The sequence below is a fragment of the Colias philodice genome, chromosome 2 (genome assembly GCF_061535455.1).
Source record: "Colias philodice isolate Cphi_HAF_F1 chromosome 2, ilColPhil1 Martin Lab GWU primary, whole genome shotgun sequence".
Classification (NCBI taxonomy): domain Eukaryota; kingdom Metazoa; phylum Arthropoda; class Insecta; order Lepidoptera; family Pieridae; genus Colias; species Colias philodice.
The window spans coordinates 2,832,767-2,844,934 of NC_143087.1; the positions used below are offsets into that span (position 1 = coordinate 2,832,767).

Consider the following 12,168-nt stretch of genomic DNA (forward strand, 5'->3'; position numbering starts at 1 on the left):
CTGATAAATAAATATTACTGATATTTAAACACTACTAACAAATGTCAAATTACTAAAAGTAAATATTACTGATGTTATAATATGTCTTTTTTTATAATATATTAAGTCGTATAAAACGCTAGCTAACACTAGCTTCAAATTTTTTATGCAAATAATGAAGCCTTATTTTGCCAACATGTCTTTTGGTCCCGCGATAATCACATTTGAACTACGCTGAAAAGTGTTGGCTTTTTAATTTTTGAGTATTAAGCGTTATAATTGTATGTTTTTTATTACTTCAATTTTTAATTTGAGTATAATATTATATTTAACAAACTAAGTGGATCGATACTCAATTAATCAAATAACTTATATTATACATACCTACATCAATTATAATATCTACTTATTACATTACACTACGACATTTCTATAATATGGAACCGCTACGCTAGATGCTACGCCAACGCTACGAAACCGTATTCTTCATATTATTGTGAAAATATGAACGCTGTCAAGTGTTATGTTCCCATGTTTTATGTATATTCTGACTGTCATTGTTCGTTATTTACTCAATTAGTATTACTTTGTTATTAACTATTTGAATGAAAAACGAAAAGGGCAGCTTTTACTCTAAAATATATTATCCAAATAGATTATACTTATTGGGATTATTGTTTCTTTTAGTAAAATGAATTAACAAAAAAATAGTTCTTCAATCAATATGTATAATTGATTATCTATCTTGGCTCCATCCGTCCGTTTATTAAATTTAAATAAAAAAATAATTTCATACATGCTACACGATATACTTCAATAAAGCTTCTGATATTTCAGATATTTTCAACAACAAACGCTATTGTTCATCGAATTCATAGAAAACTTTAATGAATTAATTAACACGTAATATGTTTGAAACTTCCTCAGTTTAAATAGGTCTTTAAAACTGTATTCAAATTTGCTCCGTATTTTTTGAGATTACCGCGTTCACATAGATGGACGGACGACCTGGTCCGAGTGGCAGGGAGCCGCTCGATGCAGGCCGCCGTGACCAGTCGTATTGGAAATCCTTGAGGGAAGCCTTTGTCCAGCAGTGGACGTCCTATGGCTGAAACGAACGAACGAACGAACATAGAAACGTGATATTTTTTGAAGTGAAAGCTTCTTTAGCGGCGTTGAGCACTTTTTCTGTAATGGGTATAAAATCTTAAACTCGCGTCAGGACACGTGACCTGATCGAAAAAGCGTAAGACGGATGGAGAGTAGACAGCTATCCCCTCTCTACTACGCGCGTTTTCTTCTGCCGGCACTCCCGGAGTGCAACCCGTCTTTTTTATTTATGACATGGTGTATAAGTATTGTATAACTTCATAAAACAAGATGCCTTTGTTTCTATAAACTTCAAAGCCTTATTGTCTTTAAACTTAAAAATTATACTTTTATAGACGATAAAGAGTATATTTTCAGTCCAATGAATTCAATTAAATGCAAAATCTTTTTTCCAGTCTATCTCTTTTTTTAACGTCATTTGCAGAACTCAGCTAGATGTAGTCGGTAATGAAGCTGGGCTTGTTTATAATCTGCTTTGACTTAGTACTAGGTTTTTTATTTATTTTTTACCCGACTACGGCAAAGCAAAAGGAGGGTTATGATTTTGACAGGCTATGTATGTATGTATGTATGTATGTATGTATATATGTATGTATGTATGTATGTATGTATGTATGTATGTTCATCTGTTCCCTCGTAACTTCTAAACTACTTATCAGAATTCGACAAATGACATATCATTAGAAGCGTCTTAATTGTCCGCTGGTTATAGGCTATATGGAGTTTCACAAAATCTAATGTGGCGCCCTCTAGCGGACAAAACATACAGAGTAAAAAAATAAAGTTAAGATAAATATGCCGTGTTTGGTATCATTTGAAAGCTTTTTACTTGCACATTTTGAATATATATATATTACTAGCATTTCCTTGTGACTTTACCTGTATTCATGGGCTGATTGCATATAATTCACATCTTTTCGTTCATAGCTTCTTTATTAGTTCATCAATTTAACTTTTGTTTTATACTTTTTCAGCGTCGTTTTTTGTCGTAGTTGGGTTTTAGTTGTTTTACTTTTTATCTTGTAATCTTTAAACGTCGGTATTACCTGGAAAATACTGCTTTTTATTTACAATTTGTTTTAAGTATTTTTATTGATAAATGCAGCACAGTAACTTAAATAACGTAAATAGAGATTTATAGTGATACTAGCTTTCCGCCCGCGGCTTCGCCCGCGTTTTCAAAGAAAAACCCGTTCCCGTAGGATTTCCGGGATAAAACCTATCCTATGTACTTTCTAGGGTATCAAAATATCTCTATTCCAAATTTCATGCAAATCGGTTCAGTAGTTAAGGCGTGATTGAGTAACAGACAGACAGACAGAGTTACTTTCCCATTTATAATATTAGTATGGATTCTTTATAAAATGATATTACTTATCTAATGGAAAGGAATTTATATTCCTGTTTTAAGGCACTGGTTTTGATAGTTATTAATATTGAAGTATACATTCACATCCATAATCACCCTACATCATGCTGCTTAGGTTTTTATCCGCCCTTACCTACCAAATAGGTACCAAATTTTAAATTTGAAATAGTGAGGCATTTCCTTAAAAAATCTAGCCCTTATTCCTTGTATATAAAAACGTATTTACATTAAGATCGCGTATACTTTGGATATCAAGAGGAGGTAACTACTTCAACCGGACTAACCACAGGGACTAACTGTATTTGAAGTGACAAGTTCTAAACGAAGCAATTACCTACGCCTCGCAAGTGAGTTAACGCGATTTCGCGTGTAATTACTTTGATTACATTTAGTTCTAATCAAAAGTCGAGCTAGGCTGCGGTATGAATGGTCCGGTACGTTCAGGGAACCTATATTACGAAGATAGGTTTTACCTATAAAGTATAGGTATAATTTTTGTAGTTGCTAGAGATGTAATATGTCCTCAACTAATCCTCGAATTAAGTATTGGTAGTAAGTAGTAGTACTAGCTTTAGCTTTTTTAAATATCAGCAAAAAAACAATCCACCCATGTAGTAGGTAGTAATTACAGGAATCTTAATCTTAATATAATCTTATATATAAAAATGAATCGCAAAATGTGTTGGTAAGCGCATAACTCGAGAACGGCTGAACCGATTTCGATAATTCTTTTTTTATTATATTCCTTGAAGTACGAGGATGGTTTTTATGTAGAGAAAACTTAAATATGTACCACGGGCGAAGCCGGGGCGGACCGCTAGTTATATATATAAATCTCGTGTCACAATGTTTGTCCTCAATGGACTCCTAAATCACTTAACCGATTATAATAAAATTCGCACACCATGTGCAGTTCGATCCAACTTGGGAGATAGGATAGTTTAAACATGTAGGTACTACGGGCGAAGCCGGGGCGGACCACTAGTACTATTATAAAGGCGAAAGTTTGTATGGATGTATGGATGTTTGTTACTCTTTCACGTAAAAACTACTGAACCGATTACAATGAAATTTAGCACACATATAGAGGGTAACTTGGATTAACACATAGGATAGGTTTTATCCCGGAAATCCCACGGGAACGGGAACTATGCGGGTTTTCCTTTGAAAACGCGGGCGAAGCTGCGGGCGGAAATTTAGTATGTACATAATATAGAAATTAACAATGTAATTTCAAATATTGAGTAATTTTAGAGCTTTAAATTATTATTTTCCCGGAATCTTATTACTTAAATTACACTTGAACTGTACATTTATGTAAAAAAATACTTAAAACATAAAAAAACTTGTCTTCCACCACTCTAATAAAAACATGTGACCATAAAACATTTCCCTGAGAGATAAAAATAGAAAAATGTGCAGGCTCGTTTCTTTAAAGCTGTGACAAGTGACAGGCCGTCACGTACAGTCGCGTAGACGTGTTTAAACATTGTAATAACACTCCCTTCTTATCACTGGACATCGGATACGAGGGCGCGACGATGCAGGACACTTGCATGGAAAAGCTAAATTTTAAATTGATATTATTGATATAGTGTGGAGTGTGTGTAACTTTTGCCACAGAATAGGTTACTGTAATGGCTATTCAGATTGAAAATAAATTAAATTTTAAGTAAATTATTTTGATTATGACCTTTAGAAATGTTTTGACGAAGTTTTATAATTTTTTTTCGATTTTTATTACCCTAGAAGAAACATTAAATTATGAATCGCATCATTACAAACTATATATTTATACATTTAACAGTCGATTGCATTTTCTAAACAACACACGTAACATAACTCAACAGTTAAATTAAATATATCATGCAGTAAAAAACGTTCAATGACATCAATTTCACTCACCATAAACACTTTAGCTAAAACATTGTTAACGTAAATAGTAGATACATTCAATATCGAAATTTCGCTTGCAATTACAGTCATTCCTTCGAAACCGATTCTCTAATTAAGTGTACTCTGTTGATGACGATGGTTCAGCGAACGTTCCATCTGCTTGATTAAAATTGCTTTTTGTATGCGAGTGTACGTCAACACGTCGGACTGCGAGTGTTGAATTGGCTATAAAAATAAATGGGCAAGGGGCAAATTAGTTCGCAATGTCTAAATTAAAAAACCGTGAGTGTTTATTGTAATCTTAATTGAATTGTGATTGTGTTTTACGTGGTTTTACCGTCCCGTTGTTTTGTTGTATAATAATTTATTTATTTATTTATTTATTTATGTAAAGGTACCTTACAGCTAAACTTACACTAGGTATTACATTAACAATTCAATACGCCAATTAAAAGGTACACCAATAACAATCATAATACTGTGAGTGAGCAAAGTATAAAGATAAAGAACGATATTAACAATTACAAACCCTATATTATATATTATAATATATAATTATAATTAAATAAAAAGGTAACAATAAATATGAGTGAGTACAAGTGTGATTGTAAGTGTGTGTGAGAGTGTGTGTGTGTGTGATAATAATAAGAGGTTTTATGAATTGTGTTGTACAAATTGTAATACATAGATGATATATTTAATTTTATGCTATTGTCGTTTATTAGTTTCTTTTTTTAGATGTGTGTTGTGACATTTTTTTTGGAGATACAGATCCAGTTTTAAAGCAGACGTTTTATTCTGTAAGTTTAGTATAAATAAATTTCGTATTTCTTTTGAAGTAATAAAATGAAAGTAATAGTGATAGCATTGCCATATAAAAAGGTGAGGGTGAGAACATTGGTACTACGGTATATATTATTCAATACATATTAAAACAGGTAAACATTGAACAAAGAGAACAGTAAATAATTTATTAAGGCTTAAATAAAAGTAAACTACGTAATACTCAATAGATTTAAAATGTACTTTATAAGATAAATAAGTTATTTAAATGTTCACTAAAAGGCATTATATACTAATAGTGTATATACTAATGCTATAGTTTCTTTTTATTTTATTTTATTCTACAATTGATTTGTTATTTGATCTACAATTGCGAATTTAAACATTTAAAATTTTTGTAAGTACATACACAATTGCCAACTTTTAAACTTTACCAAATAAATAAACTTACGAAAACTTTGAATAGAAATATGCATTAAGGCCCAGGTTGGGGCAAGCAATTTATGTCACCAACAATTTTCTCTTTGCTCTAAAGTTTGTGACGTTTTTGTGTGACTTCGAGTCACCTGGGACTTTGATATAGCATACGAGCGTGCGTAAAATATGTAGGTACAATTGAAATAGTGAGAGTGGAATTTGGACAATTTTCTGTACAAATTTGGTCGAGTTTGCACTTCATTTTCACTTGCATTATACATTTATAAGAAATTTCAACATAGAAATAGGAGTTTGGTCCGAATTGGGTTCATTTAAATACAGTAAAGTAAACTTGATTGTAAAACAATAAAAAATGTAAAAAGTTAAAAACGACAGAGAAAGTTATGATTTCAAAAACAACTTGACAAATAATTAATTAATGTAATGTATACACTGTAGAGTCATTTACAAGAAAATTAAACCTTCAAATGTTAGCCTATATAATATTAAAGCTGTTAAAAGAAGATGGTAGAAATAAAACTATAAGCGAAACAGTATAGCCGTTGACCCATATCGAAAAATTATAACAATTCATATCTTCTGCTATACAAAGATATGAAAAATCGTCGCCACAGGTGGTCTCTGATAGTATCATTTTGTGTCAAATTGAGTTCATATTTTACAAATACTTGGAGTTAATTTTGTAACAGAGTAGTCGTTTGTTTCAAAAGGTCAGTCTTTGTAGAAAGAATTGTTTCTTTTATATTTGTGTAAGATTAAATTAAATACATATTTCTATTGTTTCTCCTTCTTTTTGTTTTAGTTGGTTGAAAAACGACGCTATAATATTATTTTACTAAACTTACATAATAATATTATAAACTATATATTATGCGAACGCGATTTGACTAAACACAGATTGCTATTTTAATTAAAATATTTCTTCGGGAATTTTATTATCAATGTTACGTTTAAACTGAACTAAATACGCAGAATCAGAAACTAGCAATCATTCACATCAAAGATTCCGAAATATCATCGAAATAGCTAAACAGCCGGTATTTTCTGCCGAATTCCCGTTGCCATGACAACGGTCGTCTATTCTTCGAAAATGGTCGTTGCGCAATGGATGGCGAGAGATAATGGTCAATTACTATTAATGTTGCTTCATCAGTGAACTGTTAGTGGAATTCGTGTTTAGGCCTTTGATATCGCGATTGAAATGATAAGCGGTTTATGTTTTAGCGAAGCTTTGTATAGCTTAGCTAGCTGATGTTTTAGTGGTTGTAAAACCTATGTTAGCTTTAGTTTACTTTGACTTTCTAGGCATCGGTTAAGAAAATTATATTTGTGGAGTTTTACTCTATAAACCGTGCAAAAAGCTCTACATAAAATATTTTGTTATCATAAATTCATAAACAACGCAATATTTAAAAAGAAATATTGTAATTAAATCCTAAAACAAAAGCTTTTGCAACATGAAACATACAAATGAAACGCAAAGCAATAAGCAACTATCCTCACATAAACCAGACCTTTTATAACCTAACCTAAACATCTCCCAACATTAGATTAACAAACCAAAAGGACATAGTTTCGTCCGCTCATGAAAGAACCGTATTACACGCATTATTAACTACACTATAAAGACTCGCGTATAGAATATTTGAAAGGCCTCTATTAAGAACCGCTTTAGAGATAAAATGGCCAATTGACCTTGTCTTATAATTCCTGGGATGTTACCATGATGTTTTGTAGCAGTATTTTTTCCAGTGTGGGACAGTGATGGTGCTAGATCATTTATACTAATATTATAAAGCTGAAGAGTTTGTTTGTTTGAACCGCTAATCTCAAGAACTAATGGTCCGATTTGAAAAATTCTTTCGGTGTTTGATAGCCCATTTATCGAGGAAGGTAATTATCATCTCACTAAGACCAACAGGGGCGGAGCACTGCAGGTAACACGGCGGAGCACAGCTAGTCTATTATGATAGCTCTGTCATTTTTCCACGCTGGAAATAATATTGTTTTAAGACGTCCTGAACCGATAAATTTATTGGAAACACATGGGATATGATGTTCGTGTTACAATATTATCACGTACGAAACTGTGAAAGCAGTGAACCGTTAGATTGAAAAATTACGAACTATGAATAGGCGGGATTTACTAACATTCAGCCTCCATATTAATGTAGTTCAAGTGTTGAATATGTTATCGAAAGCAGTGAATTTTTATATTTGTGACTGGCGATATTGATCTTTTTATTGTACGATATAGTCTGCTTCTAATCACTACACAGTATAAAACAAAATTTTCTCTGTTCCTAATCCCTATGTCCAGGTCCCTATGTAGGTATGCTTAAATCTTTAAATTACGCAACGGATTTCAATGTGTTTTTCCTAATAGATAGAGTGATTCCAGAGGAAGGTTTTGTTATATAATTATATAGGATTTAGACAAAGCAGGCGAAGCCCTGGGTGGAAAGCTAGTGGTTAGGCAATAAATTAAAGTTCCTTTTGCAAAAAGGCGTTAAAATATATCATTGAACTTGTTATAGGTTAAAGATAAACGTATAAAAGACGCTTCAGGTCACACTTTTGGGTTCAATTGTATGGAATACTTGATATGACGTGAATGTGACAATACCATTTTACTACCTATACAATTTTGCTAAAGCGCTATTGCTCTGAATACAAATGGAGTAGAAAGATAATAGATGTAGAAATAGACTAGAAAGAATACCGTTAAAGGCATTCTTTGTAATGAAATCGTTTTAAAATGATTGAATACCAGTCAATAGAATACGATTGAAGCTTGATGATAACTGGGAAATATGAAAACTTTATTAAAATCAAGAGCCGCTATAAATATAACTATTAAAGAGGTTTTATAAACAGTATTTAAATATAAATAACATTAGTACCTACAATAAACATAAAGATATTAATCTCTCCAAGTCTTGATGGTTGTCTAAACCTTTTCCATAGTTCTATATAATTTCAAATACAACGTTAAGCCTTTTTGTCACAAGCATCGTGATCCCTTCCCTTTTGTTTCCATTCATTAGCAACAAAAACATCACGCAAACACAAACCGAAGTCAACACAACATCGAGATTTGTTAAGATTAAAGCCATTTTAATGAAACGCAGCTGTTATTATTCAATTCTTGTTTACATGTTTTGATATAATTTATACGTACGTATAATAATTAATTCATGTTTAATGGTAATTGGTACTAAATCTATTATAATATTATAAAGCTGATGAGTTTTTTCGTTTGTTTGAACGCGCTAATCTCAGAAACTACTGGTCTGATTTGAAAAATTCTTTCAGATTTAGATAGCCCATTTATCAAAGAAGCTATCATCACGCTAAGACCAACAGGAGTGGAGCCACGCGGGTGAAACCGCGGGGCGCAGCTAGGTAAATAATAAAACCTTTTCCTTTCTAGTGTATGAGGCTAATACTATCTCCATTACAACCCGCTTAATGGTTCGGTTTTCTTTAAAATATCCCGTGGGAAACATACATCCAACTGGACAACGATATCCTTATCGTATTAATGCTCTAAAGATAATAGTCTAAGCACTAAACTTCGTAGGAAAGCAATTAAAATGTCCAGTAAGTATGGATTTGGATTATATTAAATTGTTAGGTATTGCAAAATTAATATAGTATATGAAAAATATCAGTGTATTTTAACATACATTATAATTTTAACTACATACCTATTTAATTCACAGCTTATTAACATAACATTAATACTGCATTACATCCACCATCACATACACACAAATCAAACATTAATAACTAGCCTTTGGCTTCTTCACAACAAGAAGTAGCCAATTTTCTCTTCAAGAATTTAAAACTTAAACCTCCTCTCCCAAATATATAGAGATTACCATCATAAAAGTTATATAACTACTTACAACGAATTGTAGAACGATTTCGCAGTATATACAAGCGTTAGTGGCGTTATTATCCCCAAAACCCCATTATACCATCCCCATCGAACGTCAAACACGCATCAGTAACTGATTGATTTACGACCAACATTAGTAACCCTCAAGTTAAGGGCTTAAACACCATGTAATGCATTTAAGATTAATCAATATCATTTTTATTAGTATTCAATATAAAAAAATGTAACTGACGTATTATTTTGTCCATAAATGTGAATTTCCCTTTTTTCCTGGAAGGAATATAATCTGTAGCGACTTCTAAAATCCCTTTGTTTCATTTACCTACCTACATATGGCACATTTTTGTGTACCTAAACGTAGAAACTGAAATAACACAGCTATTGCAAATACGTTGAAAATTAAGTTCAATTTTCTATACTATCCAATATTCAAGTGATAGTTTTGAAATTATATTTCATAACTTCCTTAAACATATAATTCTTTCGTTTACACTTTTCAATACCATAAAGAAAGTTAGCACAAATCATGAAAGAGCTTTGTGTTAACCGCTTTCAAATAAAAACTAAAAACCTACTTCAATTCACAGTGCACGCACGTAGAACTTTTTATAGAACTGCTATATCCTGGCTAGATTGCTTTACGCCTATAGGGCACCATAAATTGGTTCAAACCGTAAAAGTTTTAACTATAAACATATATTTTGTTTATACATTTTTTGTCGAAAGTGTGATTAGAATACGAATTATACCTAGTAGTTGTATGAAAGTTTTTACTGATAACTCTTTCTTTAGAAATTAGTCTTTTAAAAACCGCGTTTATAATCCGTTAAAAGGACTTGAATTTCTAATTGTATTATTCTTAAACATAAGAAAAACTTTACTTTTCTCAGATAAAACATTCTTGTTTTAAAAAAAATGTCTATTGTAAGTAGCTACATCATTTAAAATTACAAAACAAAAGACATTTCACACGACCGCTTCATTCAACATAGCGCAATTAAAAAAGTACTAAAAGCGTTCAATCCAAACATTGTCTATACTCTACAGTCTATACCATAAACAGTAGAAAGTACCAGAGAGTATAACATTTATAGACGTTTTTATTGTACCACGCAATCACGCCGCTCGAAACACGTTAAGTGGAATTTACTATACCTCGAGGAATAACTTTAACTCACACCTATTTCAGTTCTATTTTTTCTTTCGTTAACCGACCTTAGTGAAAACTGGGGCCCTGGGGAGCTACCGTCTGCACTATTTTCTATTTTCGTGTTATTTTTATTTGCTGAATAAATAAGTCTTTGTGTTGGTATTTGTAGTGTCTTATTGTGTACTAGCTTAAGATATGAGTAAGAATTTTAAATAGCGTCCAGATTGAACAGTATTACCTAATTACATTATAACATAATATGATAATTTTTTAGTAATTTCTTAGAACAACATAATAATCTCAGGCAATATATTGCAATACATTTATCACAATATATTGCTCGTAATAACCAACCGCATCACTTATGAAAAATAACCTTTTCTTTACAGTACTCTACTTTAAGTTCTTTTAAAATGAGTACAATTTTAAATAGAAAACAAACATGCATTTTATATTATTAACCGCATCAGTCTTTTGTTTTTACAAAATAGCTCAACAAATACGAGATGTTCTCGCAAATTCGATCATTATTTGTGTACGCCTCGTTCCGACGCTTCGCTGGCTCGCCTCGTTAGCCGCTATATTTGCACACGATTCGATAAACACAGATAACCGTCGATTGGCATTATTATTTAATACTATTTATTGTTTATCTGTTATTAATAATCGAGATTTGTGACATACCTTCTGTTCTTAATCTTTTAATAAAGTCGTTTGATTTTTAAACCACTAATTTTAAAATGCATCCCAATAGTTGATTTACTACGAATATTTACTAAGACGATTTATAATTTAAGAAACATAAGAAAAATGAAATTCTTACCAACATTATTACACTCATGTTTTGTGCATAAGATTTGTATAGTATCTCAATTGAATTACATACTCAAATTACACATTACACATAAATGTACCCGTAACAGCGTATCCATTAGCAACCGCGAACTTGTGACCTACAAATTGTTAATTGATCACATTAAAGAACCTGTAAGCATTTTAGTTTCTGAATGAATGAATTGGACCTAACAAATACAAAACAAATATAGAACTAAATGAACAATGCACTCATGTGGATATGAAAGATAAATATGCTCCATGTAGCGTATCTTGTATGTACAGTTTCCGATTGAATTAATCTCAATATGAATGGTTCCGTACTTGGTAAAAAGTAATCCCTGATTTATGGATTGCTTAGGCCCAGCTTGAGAGATTTTTAATGAAATTCCTCTCAGCCGTTTCCTTGCTATTATGAACGAACTTAAGCTAATTTTCTTTTGTGTATTATGTATCATATTTTATGTTATATTCAATGTTAGCAATCTGCTCACTCTGCTTTTAAATTAAATCAATATTTATATAGTAAAAGTTGATTAGAAACTTTCTTCTCCGTTTCAAGAAAATTGCGTGTTCAGAGTGCAATTAATATTTAATACTTTATGCAAAAAGGAAAATTCATATTAGGCGATGTACATACTTTAAGAAAATATAGACAGCTAAGGGAGCTGTCGTTAAGGAGTATGAAAAAAAGACAAGCCGTTT

At 31.6% G+C, this 12,168-nt stretch overlaps 1 protein-coding gene across 2 annotated transcripts in view; it reads left to right on the plus strand.

The window, feature by feature from the left end:
• The window catches only part of Pde1c (Phosphodiesterase 1c), a 146,721-nt gene that overhangs the window by 98,932 nt on the left and 35,621 nt on the right, over window positions 1-12,168 (plus strand). The window lies entirely within an intron of this gene.